This window comes from Humulus lupulus, chromosome 4 (genome assembly GCF_963169125.1).
Source record: "Humulus lupulus chromosome 4, drHumLupu1.1, whole genome shotgun sequence".
NCBI lineage: Eukaryota > Viridiplantae > Streptophyta > Magnoliopsida > Rosales > Cannabaceae > Humulus > Humulus lupulus.
Genome location: NC_084796.1, coordinates 94,313,886 through 94,336,791, shown reverse-complemented (window position 1 = coordinate 94,336,791; position 22,906 = coordinate 94,313,886). Strand labels below are relative to the sequence as shown.

Genomic DNA, 22,906 nt, shown 5'->3' with positions numbered 1-22,906 from the left:
ATAAATAGGAGCCTATAGCTCACTTGTAAGACACAACTTTTCTATCCACTAGAGCACTTGGCTAGAAACACCTTGAGGCTTGATAATTCCATAAAGCGTTTCCAATATCTGAGAAAGATCCCTTAGTGCTTGAGTTAGGGGGAAATAAGCTTTTGGACAAAGGTTTTAAACCTTGTTCAAGTTGGTGATCCCCAATCCTCTTCACTTAGGTTGTGTAAGTGAGAGTTTGATTGTGTTTCTGTTCTTCTTTTTATTCTATTGCTTTTCTTCTTATTCTCTTGTTCTATTTACTTGTATATTTTGTTTAAGAGTTGCAAGCTTTTCATTTGGTCTAAACACTTTATTTTACTTGTAATCTTTTGCTTAGAGTTGTATTCTCACTATTCTCTTCTTCATCATCATCTTCTCCCTTTCTTTAGTTTATTTGTATTTTCAGTTATAGAGTTGTAACCTTATTTAATCAATCTATATTTACTTGTAATATTATTGCATAGAGTTGTAATATTATAATCATTTCCATTGAGGCAAAACATTTTTTTCCTAACACTTAGTCCCATCACAGCCACACAAAAACGGTGCAGTTTTCTTTCCTTTAATTCTGAGTACTTTAGTTACTACGAACGGTGCTCGAGCACGATCCCGCTTCGAGCCTTGGCGTACACCTCAAAGAGAAATTCGACCCTAGCCTTTGGATGGTCCTTAACAGCCACCAATTATTCATTTCCCTTTAGCAACCACCAAAAACAAACCTTTTTCCCTTGATAGCTGCTCAATGGTTCCCAAGCTGAATCTAGCTTAACTCTAAGCTTCCATTACCAAGTTTTCCTCTTCCAAAATGGAAAAATCCTCAACAGAGAAAGAGGGATACGGGAGAGAGGAAAAAAAAACAGAGAATGCTTATTCTGATGCCTTTGTTTCTTTCTCTAATTTACAGCTTCAATGTTTCACAAAAGAGAGTCAAAGAGAGGGAGTACGTGAGGTGAGAAAGGGTGAGTTGAAAGTTCCTCTAGTTTCTAGTTTCTTCTCTTTTGTTTTCCTAAATTTTTGAGTATATTACTTAGACCAAAGACCAAGCTACCCCTCTAATTTAACTAATCCTCAAATGACTCCTAAGGGTAAAAAGGTCATTTCACTCCCAATTCCAACTAATTCCTCAAATGTTCCTATTAACCACCAATTCATTACGCCATCCAATTAATCATCATTTATTTTTCCCAATGTCTAATAATCCCCAATACATTATCTAAATTCCCGAATATACCCTCAGGCTACCCCGAGTTGGGTATAACTCCCTGTTGTGACTATTTCGCAGATCCGCTCACTAGGACCGTCTCGATCCACATGCTGCAAATATATCCACATAATAATGTGGTCTCAGCAACTAATCACATTTAATCACATTTTATGCCCTCAACGGGCCAAAATTACAAATATGCCCTTGAAAGCAAAACAGGGCCCACATGCACATTTAATACTCATAAACATGCATTTATTCACATCCATATAATCATATAATCATGCATGCCACATAATTATGCATTAAATCATTAATTCATATAAATATCAATTATGCCCTCCCGACACACTAATCAAGGCCCTTAAGCCTTATTAGCAAATTTTGGCTCGTTACACTGCTGGTGGGGATGCGTGTCGGCTTGGCAGGGGGCTACTCAGCTTGGCTCCACACGTCAGCTGCAAAAGGAAAAGATAGCTGGGGACACGTGTCGGCTGCAGGTGATTCAGCATGGCTTGGGCTTGGCTTTGGTTTGGGCCTGATTTTGGGCTTGATCTTGTCAAAAATGCCATTTTTTAATCCTTCTTCAAATATATAATATTTTGTTCTTCTTTCTTTTTCTTTGTGTCAAAATACATTTTATTTCCCGAAAATTAAACACATATTAAATTAAAATTAATATTTTCAATTCTAAAATATGTTGCAATAAATCCATGAAAATATTAATTAAAATTTAATTTATTTTAAACTTTAAAACTAATAAAATGATATTTTTAGCACTAATCAATTAGTTAATTCAAAATTAACTCTATTAATTTGATTAATTTAATTATCATATAATAAATTAATATTTTTTCTCTCATTATTAATTAACCCAAAGATAATTAATATTTGATTAGTGCTCAAAAATATTATTTTATTAGTTTTAAAGTTTAAAATAATTTAAGTTTTGATTAATATTTTCAAGGATTTATTGAAATATATTTTATAATTGAAAATATTAATTTTAATTTAATTTGTGTTTAATCTTTAGGAATTAAAATGTTTTTTTTTTTGGCATAAGCAAAAAGAAAGAGAATGAAATAAGTAAAGATGAAAAAAGATAAATGAAAAAGTGGCATTTTTGGAATCAAAATATCCAATTCAAAACACAGACCTGCTGCCTTCTCCCTCTCCCAAGCGCACCACGTGGAACATCATCCTCTACCTCGTCAGCGTCCCGTCAGCTCGGCCCTCCTACTGAAGCATGTCATGCGTGCGGATGTGTAGCGTCTCAGAATTTTACTTAGCTAAATAGTAGTAGCAGTAGTAGCTAGTAGTATGTTAGTTTCTGTGGATTTTGGTTCAAGGCAGGACTTAGTTGGAAACTATAGCAACAGTTGTAGATGTTACAAGTTTAACCTATAGTTTAGAAATATTAATTATAACATAAAGTTTTATTAATATTGCTGGTCCTAGAAATATTATTTATTATAACCTAAGGTTTATATAGAATTAATAAGAGCGTGACACTTGTCACAAGCATGTTTATTAAGGAATTAAGTATTTTTGATGAATAGTTTAATTAAAAGAAAGATCTAGAAGCTCTAGAACCTTCCAGCAGCGGTTAGGATCATGTTTTTACTCAGTCAAAGTTGTTTAATCAATTCAAAATATGCTGAAAAAGTGCAGATACGTGTTTGATATATCAACGTATGCCGATATATCGCAGCTATAGGGGTCGATATATCGCCTACGAGAGATACAAAAAAACACGTCGACTTTGCACGAACGAAAGCACGAGGGCTCAGGGCATAGGCAGGGATGATATATCGCCTAGGGATGGTGATATATCGGCTCCTGAAGCCATTTTTGAAATATTTGTAGAACCGAGCTAGAAACAACCCTTAACCACTTGGACTTGCTCTCAAACGATTTTGACCGAGTTCTGGGCATCAGTTGAACGAAAATTCAAATCTTTTTCATTTTATATTCATTTATTTATTCATTCTAAAAGGGATTAGTTTCACTCCTTGAACTCTATAAATAGGACCAAGTACTCAGCCATTTCACTCATCATTCAAGCATTGTTCAGAGCCTCCAAGCTGCTAAGATTACTATAGAGAGAAACACTTGGGTTTTGGGTTAAAAGCTTTTCCAATCTAAGCTTTTCTAAACACTTGGGAAGTAAGATATAGTGTTGTTTCGGTATCGAGGTGCAGATCAAAGTCATAGTTCATCCAAGGTATTCTTATCCTTAAATTCAGTTCTTCATAGTTCTTTAGTTTTCTTTTTCATTCAGATCCTAACTCTTTGTTATGATTCTTGGTTAGGTGTTTAAGTTCTTTGAAACTTAAGGTTCTCAGTAAGTTTCCAATATGATGGTTTAGTTCTCTTTTTCATCTTCTTTTTCTTTAGAAACTCATGGTTTTACTGTTGGCTTTAGGAGTGTTCCAAATCCCGTTCTTGTCTCCATATCCCGATTTTTGGTAAGAAAAATAGGTTAGATTTTATGTGTTTATATGTTTATGCTATGATATGTTTTATGTTATGATATGATATGTGATATGATATATGTTGTAGTACTTGGGCATATGACTTGCTTAGATAGCAAGCCCCAAGAATTTATGTTGTAGTCGCTTGGGTATATGACTTGCTTAGATAGCAAGCCCCAAGAATTTTTATCATTGTCATGGTTTAGAGTTATGATTTACCATACCTCGATTAGTAGATAGAGGACCTAGATGGGTTATCATATATTATAGTTGTGATCTAACCTACCTCGATTAGTAGACTGAGGACCTAGATGGTTTTATCACATACCACGTTAATAATTTAATGTCCATTAATATTATAGTCCTATATTGTATACGTTTTTATAGTCACATATTTTATAGTATATGCTTTATGATATAGTCTTATGTTTTAAGATTTATGACATATATATTTTTAGTAGATTTTCCTTGTTGGGCATTAGGCTCATTCCTTCCTTTTTAGATGGTGTAGGAAAATGAGCATGGAAGGCAGGAATGATTCATGGCAGCTTGGCATGTGTGTTGAGGATGAATGGATTGAATAGACTGTTGGAAGATCGAGGATGACGTTGTTTTTAAGTCTTTTTATTTATGTTTTATGTATTTTCGCTCTTAGTATTTTAAACAATTTATTTAATGTTTATGTTTATGTTTTATAACAATGGGATCCCATACCATATTTTGTATTTGGTACAATATTTTGGGTTTTAAATAAAGTTATGTTATTTCTTATGTATGTATCACAAACTAGAAGTTATGTATAGTAGTTTTTAATGGTCCGAGGTCTAAAAATAGTCGGGGCATTACAAGATGCGCCTAGTCAGCGCCTGCGTGGCGCCCTTTTTCCTCTTCCGCCTGCCACCTGACGTCTACTAGCCACCTGCAGGAGCTGTTTGTGTGTGCCTCGGGCTGCGTGCGTTCCTTTGCACCACTCCAAGCCCCACGCGTGTACATGCACAAGACAGCACAACAACAAAATAGCAATATAGCAATAATAATAATAATAATAATAATGATTTTTATAATCAAATTTGATCATTAATCTTATTGTTATCTTTTGTAAACCCCAAATTTAAATTAAATTGTATTTTAACCCATTTTGAGACTCTATAAATAGGGGCTTATTTTAGCTATTTGGTATGTAATTTTGGGAGTAAAGAAACTACAGCAAAATTACTACTCACTTTCCTCTCATACTTTCTTCTTAGAATTTTGTGAGAATGATTAGCATAATGGCCTAATCTTCCTAGGAAGGTTAAGGATGATTCCATATGCTAGTGATGTTATTTTGCTACTTTGATTTACAATGTTCTTAATATAATGCATTTGAGTTGTTTATGTTCTTTCAATCTCATCTTTATTTTTTTATCTTTACTTAGTTGTACTAATAATATATAAGATTAGTCATGCTCTTTCTATGTGTTTCTAATTAGTAAAAGTAATATTGATACATAATTTTATGTCTAATCTTCTATTACATTATTGCCCTTGGGTATTTTGTCTTTTTTAGATTTTTCATAAGATTAACATTGTGCTCCTAAAGTAAAGAACTTTATAACTCAAATGGACTTTTGTTAGAAAAGAATATGGTCTTTAATGTTAGATTTTCCAACTAAATGTTGGGAAGTGAACTATTTACTTGTGTAGTTTTGTAAATCAAGTAACTAATTAACTAAACAAGCATATTGATGATTCTTGAAACCTTTCTACTTTTCAACTCTTGATTACACCTTATTTTTATTTCACTTGTCTCATTTTATCATTTCATAAAAAAGATAACAAAAAAATCTCAAATCTCCATTTCTACCACTTTGTACTAATCTTTTGTGTTTATTTTTCTACTAATACTTTTCTTCTTAGTTACCTCCTTGTGGAATCGACCGCTCATCTATACTACAACCACTGCTTAGTGGAAGTCACGTTTAGACGTTAATCAAATATTGGCGTCGTTGTCGGGGAGGTAGTTTTTCAAGAGTTGAAGTGGAATTTTTACCCAAATGTTAGTAACATTACTTATATTTTTGTTGGTATTAATGTTGTGTTAGCATAGTGTTCTTCCTATTGTGTGTGTTTTATTATTTTTTTCATTTCTATTTACTAATCTTTGGTTAATTTGAATATTGTTAATAAAAATAAAAAAATTAGTTATATATATTTTTTCTCTTTCGGTAAAAAAAATTATATATATATAAACATACATATATAAAGAAAAAAACGTAATAAAAAAACAAAAAAAAAATATTTATTATTTTTTTCTTTCTTTTCGGTTACATAAAAAAAGTATATATATAATTTTTTTTTCTTTTTAGTTAACTCTAATTTCATTTCTCTTTCTTAATTTCTTTTTTTATTATTATTTTTATTTTTTTAAGTTAAATAAATATTTGTAAAAAAATTAAGCTTGTTATTCTATCTTTACTTAAAAAAAAAAAAATCATTTTCCTTGATTAATATTGTTGAGTAGGTTTCTTCCTCTCTTTACTTTATTTTTATGTTGATATATTGGGATAATTTTGTTGCTTTAGGTTTCTTAGTTTAGACTTTTCTTTCTTTTTACCTTAGTCTTCCTTGAAAAAAAAGAAAGCATAAAATTGTTCATAAAATTTCAATCATAAAATGATTAGTATTGAGAACAATTGTGTAATATTACAAATGATAAAAACTGATATTGTTCTGTCCAGAAAGATTGGTTGTTAAATAAGGTTTGTGATAGCGTTACCCTCCACACTTACCTAAGAACCTCGGTGAGTTCTGTCTAAGGCAAGTGTGGGTCTAAAGCGGTACCTTAGCAACATTCCCAATCGACCTGAGAACATTTCGAGCATATACATTTGCACTATTACATTTTTTAAACTTATTACTATGAGAAAACCAAGTTTGTTCGTCAAAATAAGCAATTTTATTGTACTTAAAGGTTATTTGGTCGAAAAGGTTTAACTTGTGATCCACCATAATTACTCAGTAACCTCAGGGAGTTCTAGTAAGGCGTTGGAGATCACCCCAAAACCTCCAAATCTACCCAGGAGCAAGTTTAACAAAAAAAATCAAAAAATAAAATAAAATAACATAAAATAAATTTAATTCTCATTTCCGAGAGTGGATGAATCATCACAAAAATTCTAGTGAAACTTCTTCCAATTCATCCACCACTCCTTCCTTTATTCCTGCTTTTCCACACACCTTAGTTGATAATAATCCATTCGCAATGGCTCACAATGATGAAATCCAACAAAGAACTCTCAATGACTACATCCATCCTACTCGCACTTCCACGCCTTCATGCATTATATTCCCTCCTAATATGCCCATGTTAGACTTTAAACTTAGCATGATTCAACTCTTGCCCACATTTCATGGAATTGAAAACGAAAGCCCATACGTGCATATTAGAGAATTTGAGGAGGTAGTAGCTACATTATATAACCGAGTAGAAAAATGTCGATTCTGTGGGACTAAAGTTCTTCCCTTTCTCCTTGAAGGACAAAGCCAAAAGCTGGTTATACTCTTTGAGACCTAGGTCTATTGGAACATGGGAGGAAATGACCAAATATTTCTTTTTGAAACACTTCCCTAGACATAAGACCAACAATCTAAAACGACACATTTCCACATTTTTCCAAAATGACAATGAATCGTTCTATCAAATCTGGGAAAGATTCAAGGATCTGTTGAATCAGTGCCCGCACCATGGCTATGAGAACTGGCGTTTGGTCAATTACTTCTATGAAGGCCTCACAAGTCATGAGCACCAGTTTGTAGAAATGTTATGCAATGGTGAATTCCTCGAAAAAGAGTCATACGATGCTCTTGAATATCTCACAGAAACCACAAAAAAATCTCACACCTGGACTGGTCCAAGTGCATCTGATAGCACAAACCAAGATAAACCATCTGGGATCTATCAACTTCGAGAAGAGGATAGTGTTAAGGCCCAAATTGAAGCTTTGAAAAAGTAGTTTGAGGTCTTAATAACGAAAAATGGCAAAAACCGCACATGATTGCTCAAGGGGAACCACAAGAACCTTGATTTGTTGGTGGAGGGATGAAGCATTTAGCTAAGGAGTGCTTAGCATTTAATGAAATGAGGGGGGTTTATGAGGAGCAATGCAATGCCTTAGGGGAGTATAACAAGCCATTCTCCCAGACGTACAACCTTGGTTGGAGAAACCACCCAAATTTCAGTTGGAGAGATTCTAACCAAGCTCAGTCGTCCGGAAACCAACGGAGAGAGAGCATCAAGCTCAACCACCAAAGGCATATTCTTCACCTCAATACAATGCTCATCCACAAAGGAATTCTCTTGAGAATACTCTTCATGCATTCATAGAGGAACAATCCAAACTAAATCGTTAAATGATGAAGAAATCAAGGAAATGAAAAGTCAATTTTCAAAACTAAATGGATCCTTGGCTATTTCTGAAAAAGGAAAAATTCCTACTCAGCCTCTATTCAATGCACAAGGGCAACATATGGCCCAATCCTCCAACTCCAACAATCAAAATGTTAACGAGGTCAATGCCATCACAACTAGAAGTGTTAAAACCTTAGAAGATCCATCCATTAAGACCACTACAAGCACTCCAAATGATATTCTTAGGAGTACACCACCCAATGCTTCTGCAAAAGTTCCATTTCCTCAGGCTTTGAAACCTGTTGGGAAATTCCTGATAACCGAGCTGAAATCCTTGAGCACTTGACACAAGTGAAGATTAACCTTCCTTTGCTTCACATCATAAACACAAGTGTCGGCTTATGCCAAAATCATCAAAGATCTATGTACTGGAAAAAGGAAGCACCATGTCAAGAAGACTGCTTTCTTGACTGAGCAAGTGAGTGCGATGATTGAACAAAAGACACCGCTGAAATATAAAGATCCCAGTTGTCCCACCATTTCTTGCCAAATTGCAACTCATGAAGTCAGCCAAGCTTTACTTGAACTTGGCGCAAGTGTAAATCTCATGCCTTACTCTATGTACTTGCAACTCGGTCTTGGAGAAATGAAGCCATCATTTGTTGTGCTACAGCTTGCTGACCGCTCCACCAAAAAGCCTAGGGGTATTGTTGATGATGTTTTAGTTCAAATTGAAAAATTCTATTACCCCATGGATTTCCTTCTTCTTGATACTCGATCCTTGGTTAATATGGAATAAAAAATTCATATTATCCTTGGAAGACCTTTCCTTGCTGTTTCCAATGGTGTCATAAATTGTAGGAATGGTCTAATGAAAATTTCATTTGGAAATATGACTCTTGAAGTCAATATCTTCCACATCGGGAAACAACCCCGAGAAGATGATGAATGTTATCAAACATCATGATTGACACTTTAATTCCCGAGGAGGTTCAATTACGAAGCAACTTCGATAATCTTGATGAACTCCTCCTTTTGTCTGACAATGAAATTCTCGGTTCTATTGAGTCTACTCTTGCAATATCATATCACATAGACTCATGCAATAGGGGAATAAGTTTTGGCAACCTCTCTTTGAAGAGCTACCTCATGAGAGGGCACAACCAAAAACTTTAGGTGAAGAGGTTCCAATTGTTCAATTGATCCAAATACCCGAGGGTTTGAAACATGTCTTCTTGGGAGATGGTGAAACCTTTCCAGTTATCATCTCGTCCAAACTTCAAAATGCTCAAGAATTGCAGTTACTCGAGCTACTGCGAACGTATAAATCTGCAATAGGTTGGACACTTGCAGATATCAAAGGTTCTAGCCCTTTAATTTGCTTCCGTCGAATCAATCTGGAGAACGAGGCTATCCCTCAAAGAGATCCTCAAAGGCGACTAAACCCCACAATGATAGAAGTCATGAAATATGAATTTATGAAATTGCTAGACGTTGGTATCATCTATCCAATGACTAACAATAAATGGGTTAGTCCCACTCAGGTAGTACCTAAGAAATCGGGTGTCACCATTGTTCAGAATGAAAAAGGGGCCCTTGTCCCCATAAGATCTATGACAGGATGGAGTATATGTATTGATTATAGAAAATTAAAATCCGCCTCTCACAAAGATCATTTTCCACTCCCATTCATTGATCAAATCCTTGAGCGTATAGCTGGTCATCCTTTCTATTACTTTCTTGATGGTTATTCGGGCTATTATCAAATAGAAATTGCGTTAGAGGATCAAGGAAAGACCACTTTCACTTGACTTTGTGGCACTTATGCTTTCAGGCCTATGCCATTTGGGTTGTGTAATGCACTAACTACATTCCATAGATGCATGATGAGTATCTTCAGTGACATGATTGAAAAATCTATGGAAGTATTCATGGATGACTTAACTGTCTTTGGAAAATCTTTTGATACTTTCCTTCTCAACCTTGAAGATGCATTGAGAAAGGCCTTGTGCTTAATTGGGAGAAGTGTCATTTCATGGTATCTTCTGACATATTCTTAGGCCACATTGTTTGTGAAAGAGGGATTGAGGTTCATCAATCCCAAATTGACCTCATCACGAAATTTCCTGCCCCTAAGACTGTCAAAGACATTAGGTCATTCCTTGGTCATGCTGGTTTTTATCGGAGGTTCATACAAAACTTGTCAATGATTTCTCGTCCATTATGCAACCTCCTAGCAAAGGATGCCATCTTTGAGTGGACACCAAAGTGTGAGGATTCATTCCGAGCACTTGTGACCTCCCTCGATTGGAGTCTTCCTTTTGAAATCATGTGTGATGCTAACAACTTTGTTGTGGGAGCTATGTTAGGACAACGAAGGGAGGGGAAACCCTTAGTGGTCTACTATGCAAGTCAAACTCTCAATAGTGCTCAAATGAACTATTCCACTACTTAAAAAGAGTTGCTTGCAGTGGTCTTTGCTCTTGAAAAATTTGAGCTTATCTGATTGGGTCCCCTGTTACGATCTTCACATATCACTTTGCCCTTAAGTATCTCCTTTCCAAAAAGGATGCTAAGGTGCGATTAATACGGCGGATCATTCTCTTGCAAGAATTTGATATAACGATCAAAGACAAGAAAGGTGTTGAAAACGTTGTCGCAGACCACTTGTCCCGACTTGAATTCAGCTATTCCACCGATGGTCCACCTATTCATGATGATTTCCCCGATGAACAATTTCTTTCTATTAATAAGTTGTCGTGGTATGCTCACATTGTGAACAACTTAATAACAAGTGAACTTCCTTCTGAGTGGAGTTCACAAGATAAACACAAATTTTTGGTCAAGGTGCGCAATTTCTTTTGGGATGGCCCATACTTATTGAAGTATTGCCCCAACCAAATCATGCGAAGATGCATCCAAGATGATGAGGTGTCTAGTGTGCTAAATTTTTGCCACAATGATGCTTGTGGTGGTCACTTGTGAAGAAAATCACTGCAAAAATCTTACAATGCAATCTTTTCTAGCCCACCTTATTTAAAGACACCAATGATTTATGTAGTTCTTGTATAAGGTACCAAAAGTTAGGTTCCTTGTCCCGTCGGCACATGATGCCCTTGAATCCAATTCTTGTTATCGAAATATTTGATTGTTGGGGGATAGACTTTATGGGATCTTTTCCACCTTCTTTTGGCTACCATTACATTCTTCTCACTGTGGATTATGTTTCAATATGGGTCAAGGCCGTACCCTATTGAACCAATGATAATGCTACAGTTTTCAGATTCTTGAAAGAAAATGTGTTATCAAGGTTCAGTACTCCTCGTGCTATCATCAGTGATCAAGGCACTCATTTTTGCAACAGGTCTTTTGAGGCTCTTATGCAGAAGTACGGTGTACTTCATAAAGTTTCAAACGCCTATCATCCCCAGACTAATGGACAAGCGAAACTATCCAATAGGGAGTTCAAACATATTCTCGAGAAAACGGTAAATCCCGATCGCAAAGATTGGTCTACATGTCTTTTAGACGCTCTTTGGGCATATCGCACTGATTTCAAATCCCCTCTTGGGATGTCTCCCTATTGACTTGTCTTTGGAAAAGCCTGCCATTTACCTGTCAAGCTCGAGCATAAAGCCTATTGGGCTATCAAAGCCCTCAACTTTGATATTAATGCTCAGATATCAATCACAAACTCTAATTGTCCGAAATTGAGGAGTTGAAAAACGATGCATATGATCATTCTAGGAACTATAAAGCGAAGTTGAAAATCACTCATGATAAACAGATCCTGCAAAAACACATTCAGCCAAATCAAAAAGTGCATTTGTATGATTCTCATTTGCACTTGCACCCCAGTAAACTGAATCGTGATGGGCTGGTCCATTTGTAGTGAAGCAAGTATTTTCCAACAGTTCTGTTGAGGTCGTGGACCCAACCGATGAGAGAATTTTTCAAGTTAATGGCCAAAGACTGAATCATTACATTGAAAGTGTGAGTCATGTTGAAGAGGTCCTTCTTAAGGACCAAATTTATACACTCTGAAATTCTGAATGGTTTGTTTGTTTTTATTTTACTTTTATTCTTCTGTATTTCTTTTATTTTTGTATGTTTTTCATTCTTGTATTTTGTTTGTTTTGGGGTATTGTTATTAGGTTATTTCAACTCTCACCTCATGGCCATTGTCATCATCCAGGTGTTCTCTTTCCCTATCTTTTTCATTGAGTATTCATATTGACATTGAGGAAACTGTCTGGTTTTTGGTTGGGGGTGGTGAGCATTCATTTGGAGAATCTTATTGTCTTGTTGAATTTTTAAGTCAAATTTTCTCAAAATTATCTGAGCATGAGTACAACTTGTTGGTTTGAGTTAGTTTTAACGATGTTTAGCTATTAAGACGTGATTTCCAGAGTTCTTTTGTGCACTTTCCAAACATGTGGTAAAATAGTTGTTAACACAAATAGTTGAGAAAATTTTCATATTTAAAGTTTTTCATTTCTTGGTGAGTTGTGAGAGTTGAGAAAATAACTTTTTGAACTTTTTACTGATCATTTGAGTTGGTAAAGTCACATTTTTTTAATTTAAAACATGACATTTACTAAAGAGATATTTTTTTTTATAAGAATGAGTCTTTGTAATAAATTTTAAATTCGTGTTCAATTTATTTTATTTTATTTGTAATTACCTTTTATTTTTGTGTTGCCTCTTGTCAAAAAAAAAAGAAGAAAAAAAAGAAAAGAAAAATATAGTACAAAAAAAAAAAGAATAAGAGCAACACTTTCTTTTATTATTTTGTAAAAAGAAAAATATAGTACAAAAAAAAAAAAAGAATAAGAGCAACACTTTCTTTTATTATTTTGTAATTCTGTAAAAAAATCCTTCTATTTTTTTTTTTTTTGTTTTGTGTAATTGTATTCATGAATAGAAATTTTTATATATAAAAAATAAATTTCATAAAAATAATAAAAAAAATTATTATTAATAGTTTCCTTTTCTTATTTATCATTTCTAGTTAGTTGACATTTTACTCTTTGAGTTTTCTCATGTAAATCCCAAAGGGTGTTTGTCATTTGAATTCAAATAAGTTGATATGCCATCTTGTGATCAATACTTGTTCAAATTGTTTGTCCTAAAAAGTTTATCTTCTCTCATTTGAGCATTAACTGATACATTTCCAACTCTAAGAGTGTTATCCTTGCCATTAAAATTCTTTCAATGCCCGTGAGGAATTTGGAGTTGAGATGTTTTTACTTTTAAAAATTTTCGATACTATTTGTATTATGACTTGCGATAAAAATGAATATAGTTTGGTTCACACACAACTCTGAAATTGCAACTAAAGTAGCTTCGATTGTAATTTTTGATTTCTTGCTGATAGTTGGAAAATGCATAGAATATTTTGCTTGGTTTGACATAATTATTCATCTTGATAATTTTATTTCATCGCTTGAATTGCTACGGACTAGAATAGGCTGGTTCGGGGTTGTGATTAGTACTCAAAAATTTCATTTTATTAGTTTAAAGTTTAAAATAATTTAAGTTTTGATTAATATTTTTAGAGATTTATTGAAATATATTTTACAATTGAAAATTGTTGACGCGGTTTTCCGCCAACATTAAATTAAGCAATCTAATAAGGATATTAGTGCTTATTTGTAAACTGTAATGAGATAATAAGAACCCTTTCGTACACACACATCTTTTACGTGGTTTAATGGTTAAAATTCACCTAGTCCACGAGACAATATTATTGCTTTTCTCTAACAATTTCTGCAGAGTTTTAATAATACAAAAAGGCAGTCCCCTTCCCTGTACATTATCCTTGGTATTTATAGGGGAATTTCCTAGACAAGTTTGGGTAACCGTGTGAATAAATATGGTATACATTTAATAATATTATTTCCATTTATATTGGGATATAATTTGATAACATAATAGAATATACTCCTGCTATCTCAGATAATAAATGATAGATAGGCAATACAACCTGGGCATTAATGAGTGTATAAGGAGCCTCCAAGTCTCTTGGGATCCATCAGTATGCGTTCTGACCAGGTTTCCATGAGCTGAATATCTCATCCAAGTTGGTGATCAAAGATTATCTAAACCTTAGCTCGGATTAAGCTCAGAGCGCCCAAAGGTGGATATGGCCATTATAGGTCTCGAATTGGATTGTTATCCTAAGATGTGGACTGATAATAACCTGTATGTCATGATTTTGAGTCCTAACTCGAGCTGCTCATATCATTGCTAACCAGAGGTTCTACTTGGTTTCTTTTCCACGTATTCATCTACCAGTTGTACCCTGAGCTGGGTGATTGAACTCGTACTAATTTTTAGGGTACAACAAAAATATTAATTTTAATTTAATTTGTGTTTAATCTTCAGGAATTAAAATGTTTTTTTTTTTGGCACTAGCAAAAAGAAAGAGAAAGAAATAAGTAAAGTTGATAAAAAAGAAGTGAAAATGTGGCATTTTTTGAATCAAAAGGCCAAATTCAAAACCCAGGCCCGCTGCCTTCTCCCTCTCCCCAGCGCACCACATGGCACGTCCTCCTCTACCTCTTCAATGCCCCATCAGCCCAGCCCTCAAACTACAGCACACCACGCATGCGGAAGCGCCCAGTCAACACCTGCATGGACCCTTTTTCCTTTGCCACCTGTGCCTGACGCCTGCCAGCCGCTTGTAGGAGCTGTTTGTGTGTGCCTCGGGCTACGTGTGTTCCTTTACAGCACTCCAAGCCCAAGAGACCTGAACAAGAGAGCACAACATAAAAAATAGCAACATAGCAATAATAATAATGATTTTTATAATCAAATTTTAATATCAATATTTTAGTTATCTTTTGTAAACCCCAAATTTAATTTAAATTGTATTTTAACCAATTTTGAGACTCTATAAATAGGATCTTATTTTAGCTATTTGGTATGTAATTTTGGGAGTAAAGAAACTATAGCAAAAGTTCTACTTTCTTCTTATAATTTTGTGAGAATGATTAGCATAATGGCCTAATCTTCCTAGGAATGTTAAGGATGATTCAGTATGCTAGTAATGTTATTTTGATACTTTGATTTACTATATTCTTAATATAATGCATTTGAGTTGTTTATGTTCTTCAATCTCATCTTTATTTACTTGTGATAATAATATATAGGATTAGTCATTCTCTTTCCATGTGTTTCTAAATAGTAAAAGTAATATTGATACATAATTTTATGTCTAATCTATTATGAATGGTTAAATACAAATGATAAGTGTTAAAATACAAGCAATGTATAAACACTTAGTAGAATTCACAAAATGAAGATGTGAATTTAAGCTTCAATTGTAGGCACTTATAAAATGCAAATTTGGGTCAAAAATGATACATGAGAGTATCTAAGGATTCCCAAAAATTTTGGTGGAATTTATAGCAATTTTGGGACCTTTGGAAGTGTCCAAAGTCAAAGAGGGTGACGACATAAGAGCGAGACATCGCCTGCTGTATTACGTGAAATATCGCAAATGCTCTAAATGATGTGTTTTTTAAGTCTAATTCTACTAGTTGGACATAATGATGGTGCCTACTGTATGTAAGGGTAAAATACAGTGATTTGGGAGACTTGATCACTCTCTCCAATCTCTCTCTACCCTTTCTCTCTCTAGATCCAAGAATCTCTAAGTTTTCTCCGAGAATTCTCCAAGAAAGTGCTTGACTTTGAGAGTTGAAGGCTTGTTCAATCTCAATCCTCATTTCCTCTAGAGAAGGCCTCAAGCATCAATGGTGGCTGGGAAATAAAGTATTAGGACAGCGTTCTACAGCGTGTATAAGCCTTGGTTTGTGTTTGGTTTGCTCAAAGGATATGCTCAAAGTGGCGATCTTGCCTAGGGTGTGAAGCTTCATCAAAGTTTAGGAACATCATTGTTCTACTTGGGTTTGCATGTTCTTTCTCATTCTTTATTTAGTCTCTGTCAATCAATTTTTGTGTAGATTCTAATAATTAAGCTTCGTACTTCTATTGACAATGTGAACAATAAAGTTTCTTCTTGTTGCTGTTATATGTTTGACTCAAATTCTATTACTTTCTGGCATGTTAGACTTGCACATATAGGATGTGGATGCTCAATATTCCATGCTTGTAAAAGACCCAAAGTATATGCTCAGGTCCCATAAACATCCAAATGTATGGCAGAGTTGCGGTGGCCCTGAGCCACCATCGCCTCACATGTCTGCCCATATGGCCAAGCGGCTGCCCAGATGGCCTCGCGCCTCGTAAAGGTAGCATTGCACCATAATCAATACAAACTGGTTTCACCATTTTTCTTCTGAAATTATTCTTGGAGTTCCTACTTAGATTTTTGAAGCTTTTCTTTTGATAATCTTTACGATGCAATTTTTCTAACATAACTTAGTTGACGAGTTCTCACCGTCAACAGTTTGGCGCCGTCTGTGGGAAGCTAAGTACCAAGCTACTGTTCTACCATTACTCCCAGCAAGAGGAAATTCCGAGACATTCAAGGTGACTCAGGGAGCTACGAGAGGTGGAAGTCCACCTTAACGGAGTTCAGCTGAAGGCCTCCATGAAGGATCCTCCTCCACCCAGATATGTGGAGCCCCCAAGGGACCCTGAGGTTCACGAGGGTGATAGGGAGGTCTCATCACCGGCCATCTCGCCCGGTGAGAATCCTCCAAGGGCAACCACCGCACCACTAGGGAATTCCAACGAGTTCCCGCTCCCTAAACCACCACAAGTACCGAACTCCGGGCGGTAGGACCCGGGCCCCTCGACGCGTAAACATGATAAGCATCCCCGGGTCCATTCCGTGAGCTCGAGTTCTAAATCTCGGTTCTATGAAGAGGAAATACGTGAGCTGCACCGTAAGAACCAAAGGTTGGAGACCACCCTGGAGAATATGCAAGAGGTATTGAATGGCCTATTGCAAGGTAAGTTGGCCTATTGCAAGGTAAGTCAAGCGTGACCCTGCCCAAGAGAAAAAAGAAGTTCAGGAGGGGGCAGAGACCAGTGTTCCGGTAGACGATGGGAGGACTCGACTCTCCACCAGTAACACCCCCCGAACGAAGCAACGCGAACATCCTGAACCACCGAATCAGGCCCAGAAACCAAAGCCGAAGACCAATGCTGCCCCTCGCAACGATGACGAGGTCACCTCAAAGAGAGCACCCTCGGATTTACGGGAGGAGCTCAACAAGAAGAGGGCGGGTAAAAGGACCACGCCCCCTATGGCGCCTCGAGAGGGCAAAGGAAAGGGGGATCTTAACCCATCCGGTTTAAGGGACTCCCTAAGCAAGAGGAGGCAGGACCTGGACACAGAAATGAGGAGCCTGCGAAGCAAGATCGTCACCACCTCTGGAGGTCAAGATTTTGAGGAAGAGTTCGACCATAAGTCACCCTTCGTTAGGGAGATCCAAGCCATCTGACTCCCTGCCAATTTTAAGGAGCCCCATATGACCCCCTACGAAGGAAGCACAGATCCAAAATACCATCTAGATACATTTAACGACCTGATGAAGCTAAGGGGAATTGGCAGCGGGGCGAGATGTCATTGCTTCACTGTCACATTAAAAGGACCTGCGTACAAATGGTTCAAAAGACTTAGACCGGGGTCCATCAGATCTTGGCAACAGCTTTCTGATGAATTCCTCCAGCAGCACCACGCCGTGCGAGACTACACGATGCCAGGCACCAGCCTCGTAAATGTGAAGCAAGGAGAAAACGAGATTCTGAAGAGCTATATTCACAGGTTCAATATGGAGGCAGCTAAAGTAGGGAGCCTGACCCGCCAAGAGCTGAAAATTGCCATCACAGCTGGAGTACGCCCAGGAAACAAGTTATGGGACAACATGCTCAAGAGGGAGGTCACAGACTTGGATGATTTCTATGAGCGGGCACAAAAATACATTCACGTGGAGGATGGTCACGAGAACCTCAAAGCCGGAAAAGGCCCGTCGCCCCCGAAACCTTCAGTTCGAGAAGACCAAAGCGGTGCAAAGAAGAATGGGGTTTATGAGGGAACAAGAGATGATCGACCCCGGAAGCATCAACGCTCTGATGAGCGCCTACAGGGCCCCTACACCTTTTACACTGACCTCACCCATCCGAGAGAGCATATTTTCGTTACGAATGAAAACCAGGTCCCTTTCAAAAGGCCTCCGCCAATGAAAAAAGACCGGTCTAAAAGAGACCCCAGTAAGTATTGCCAGTATCACAAGGATATCGGCCACACCACCGCGGAATGCAACCATTTGAAGGTGGAAATCGAGGAGCTCATCCGCAGGGGACATTTGGGTAGATATGTGCGCAAGGAGAACCAGAGGCCAAAAGAAGGAGCGTCCCCACCGCGGGCGCGAGAGGTGGCCCCAGCAGTACAGGGAGAGGTCAGGACCATCTTTGGAGGACCAGGATTTAGAGGCGATTCAAGGAAGGGACGAGACAAATATGCCAAGGAGGCCAGACGAAGTCCACCACTGTGCGTCTTAAGTTTGGAGAAACTCCCCCCGAAGAGTTTCAAGGGCGAGAATGACTCAATAACTTTCACTGAAGAAGACGTGCAGGGGGTACATTTCCCTCATAATGACCCCATGGTGCTAACTGTCCAGCTTGCGAACATGAGAGTACATTGGGTCCTAGTGTATAATGGAAGCTCTGTGGACATCCTGCATCGCCCCACTTTGGAGAAGATGGGACTGAGCGTCCGGCACCTGAAACCCTACAATTCTCCCTTTACGGGTTCACAAGGGACTCGATACAGCCCCTAGGTGCAATTGAATTAGCCCTCACCATGGGGGAATAACCCAGGAAAACCACCATAATGGTAAACTTTATCGTGGTGGATTGCACCTCAGCCTTCAATGCGGTATTAGGGAGACCCTCTCTGAGAGAATTGAAGGTGATAACTTCTATGTATCACCTAGCTATGAAATTCCCAGCCCCTGGGGGGGTAGCATGCGTGAAAGAGGAGCAGAAGGAAGCGAGGGAATGCTATAACATGTCCCTCCGCACAGCCACAAAACCATCGGTGCCGATGGCAATGGTTGTGTATGAAGGCGCGACCCACACGAGTTGGACCCACGAGTTATAGAACACCTCGAGAAATGCTACTAGTGAGGCTTCGGCACCCAGTGCAAAGAGGACCTATGTTTAGTTTGTTCCTTGTTATGTTAGCTTAGTGAGTAGGAATCAAAGAGGCTACCTAGGTAACCTCCCAATTAGATGTAACCCTTTTTTAAATATGCCGTTGTAAACCACATGCTGTGAATGAAACTGTTCGCAACTTCACATGTTATTTTTCTTCTCTATGCGAGCATCAGCCAAAGTGCCTGCCGAAATAAATTTCACCAAACACTTGGGGGGCAGGACAGGAGGCAAAAACATACGGCAAGCAAGAAAGGACCCTCTAACAAGAGGAACCTAAAAAGAACTCCTAAAAAGGAGGATCCTAAAAAGGACCCTCTAACAGGTTGATCCTAAAAGGACCCCTTCCACCAGGGTCCTAAAAAGGACCCTCTAACAGGAGGATCCTAAAAAGAACCCCTTGCACCAGGATCCTAAAAAGAACCCTAAAAGGGACCCTCTATCAGGAGGATCCTAAAAAGGGCCCTCTAACAGGAGGATCCTAAAAAGGACCCCTTGCATCAAAGCCTTAAACAAAATTCTTTAAAAGAGGAATACAATTCGCGGTGAACCCTAACAAACAGGGAGAGGACCTTGCAAGGCATCTCTTGGGTTCACAAGGATTAGCTACCCTTATGAACATCAAGGAGGCCAAAAGGTCTTACAAAATAAAAACACACTTCCAAATAAATGCAGATGCTCCCACAAGAGGAAATACCTTAGAGAGAGCACCCACCAATAAGCCTAGAGCGGCCACCAAGCCGTCTAGCCAAAAAGGGTCCTAAAAGAGACCCTTGCAAAAATAGTACTATGAATAATGACGAGAAGGACACTTCTCGCAAAAAATAATAAGTGCGCGCAAGAATATATAAAAGGATAGCTAGAACCCAATGGGTCAAAATATCCTTATAGAAGTAATCAAGAGGCACCAAAAAAGGTCCCATTGAACCCTTTCACATGGGCTCCAAAGGACCTCTAGCCTGGTAAATAAAAGAGGGGAACCTACCAAACCCCATCATACAGGCTCAAAAAGACCTCAAACACAAAGGAATAAGAGATAAATAACCACACATGTATATATATATTGAAAAAGGAGTCTTGGTAACATGGAAAGATTTACAAAATAAAAAAATAATAATAATAATACAAAGGCTCAAGATGAGCATACGCCCACAACGGGATAGCTGACAGAAATGATGATATGATGACCTCAGGGCCTCTTGCCACGGGCGCTCCACACGGCTGCTAGAGCAACGGCGTGCTCGCCAAAAGAAGAAAAATCAAAGTTAGGATCCTGCCTCCACACACCGTAAAGGGCGCAGTCTATGGACCTATACTCGATAGTTGTCCTATCTGCCTCTAAGGAAGCGATTCTCTCCTGCGACGCGGCTACATCGGCCCTAGCAACCTCGAGTTTGGCCTCTAAATAACTGACTCTCTCCTGCAACGCAGCCGCAATATCCTTGGTCCCCTGGAGTTCGCCCTCTAAGCTGGTAACTTTGTCCTGCAACATCGTGGCTTTGGCAACCGCCTTCTGCTTCCTTTTTGACGAGACAAAAAGTTTGGTCCGAACCCTTTTTAGCTTAGTCTGGGTTTCCTCAAGCTCTCTCTCGAGCTCCTGGACCCGGGCTGTGAGACGGTCCCTCTCAGTACTCGACGCGGAGAGATTGTTAGCCGAGTCGGCAAACCGCTGAGCCACAGTATAGGCTTGCACAAGAAAGTTAACAACAGCAATAATAAGTAACAAAAAAAAATGTATGTACATCTATATATAATAGGGTCGACACAAGATGCATGAACTCACCCTAGCAGTGGTGCGCCTTAGAGTTTCCCCAAGGTCCGACAGAGCAAAACTCCCAAGACCGTTCCAGTCAGATTCGGGGAGGTCTGAGGCGATTTGGACGTACCGCCGCCCGTAAGAGGCCGCCATACGATTCACCTAGGGCACCCCATCCAGGCCAGGGGAACCTAGCTGGGTGAGGACAGACGACCCGCTTGCCGAAACGGGAGGGGGCACAGGAAAATTGGAAAAGTGAGGCCCCGGAAGATCAGAAGGGGGTGTTGGAAGATTGGCAAAGTAAGCCCCCGATGGACCAGGGTCGAGAGGAGCCTGAGTGAAAGCGTCATAGTCCTCGAGGTCGGGGCAAACAAAACGCCCCGGAATGGCATGCTGGTCTTGGGATTGGGAGGCTATGTCTGGGTCAAAAGAGACAAAAGGAGGGCATCCCCCAGGAGACGAGGACAGCTGGTGAGGTCCCCCGCGTTCAAGGGAGGCTTCCTCCAGCACATCCTCAGCCTCACCTTCATCTGGGCAAGGCTCAGCCGATACCGCCTTCATCTTCTTGGACCCGGGGATGGTCCAAAGCAACCTGGGATCTGAGACTGGGGACAATTTGTGGAGGTTCAGATTTTCCACGGTGAATAGGTACGCAGCCTTTTTCATAGTGGGGTCAGCATTGATAAACTTCTTCACAGCTTTCGCTTCCGACCCAACAACTGTGGGATCGGCGAATTGCTCTACATCATCCACGCCATGGTCGACACAAACATAAGTCATGAAACAGTAAGTTACAAAAAAAGAAGAAGAGAGAAAATGTGGCTTAGGGTACTTACTGGGAGTGGCACGGAAGTGCTCGCGAACAGAGAGGGGGCCTTTCACGAAGAAAAAGTCCTGCTTCCAGGACCCTGGGTTGGACACTGAGCCCTCTATCAAAGGGACCTCGTTATTGGCTTTTTGTAGGTAATAGAAGCCCTTGGAATTGGGAGAGGGCATGAGATTGTAGAGGAAATGCACCTCTAACGCCGTAGGAGCACGTTTCACCAGTTCCGTAAACGCAATAAAAAGGCAGCTCAAGGTCAGCCAACTATTGGGTGCCAGCTGAAGTGGAGCAAGGTCAAAGTAATTGAGGACCGCAACGAAGAACAGGTGTAATGGGATGGTACCATCCGCCTTCAGGATGTGCTCACTAAGGGCCACGAAGCCGGTACTAGGGCAGTCAGCCCGGCATGTCTCCAAAGGAGTGTATAAAGCGTACTCCGGAGGAACGCGGTAGTGCTTCACAATTTCCCTCAGTTTATTTTCTGACACATGTGACACCAGTTGGGATGCCATTAAAGGAGCATCATCCGGTTCATTGATGCAAAACCAAAAGAAAAAGGTGAGGAAGAGACAGAATACTTGACCCTCCATTTTCTCTTCCTAGCAAGAGTCTTCCACTGGGGCACCGGCTGCGGAAGCGCTAAGCTAGGGAAGATCGAAATTAAGGGCTGAAGAGAAGCAGAAGCGGCCCCATGACAGTCATCAGGCAAGGATGGGCTGGAGGGCTCAGGTGGAAGGTGTCCCTCCATAAACTCCAACTCCCCCTGCAAATCTAAAAGGGTCACCCTAAGGCTCGCTACATGGTCACTAAGGTCAGGGGGGAAAGGTGCTCTGTCTCCTCTCAACGCCGAGTCAATTTCACTCTCCAGCACCCAAATTTTACGCCTAAGTTCAGCCATGTGCTCAAGATGACGGATACGGGCCTGCCTTAAGGAGTCATAGTCTTGGTAAGGGTTTTCCTCAGGGGACTCTGAGTCTAAAGACAAGTCAACAAACTCAACCCCCGGAGGTATGCCAAACGGACCGTCACTGGCCATGAGACCTCGTCCCGAAAGCAAAAAGGGGTTCACGTATAAATGAAAGGATTGCTACAAAAC

General features: G+C 38.9%; 1 non-coding gene across 1 annotated transcript; it reads right to left on the bottom strand.

The window, feature by feature from the left end:
• Positions 1–7,334: 7,334 nt before the first annotated feature.
• On the bottom strand, positions 7,335–7,441 carry LOC133833275 (small nucleolar RNA R71). Its single transcript, XR_009892667.1, has one exon. It is a non-coding gene; the product is annotated as a small nucleolar RNA R71 (small nucleolar RNA).
• Between the last annotated feature and the right edge of the window lie 15,465 nt (positions 7,442–22,906).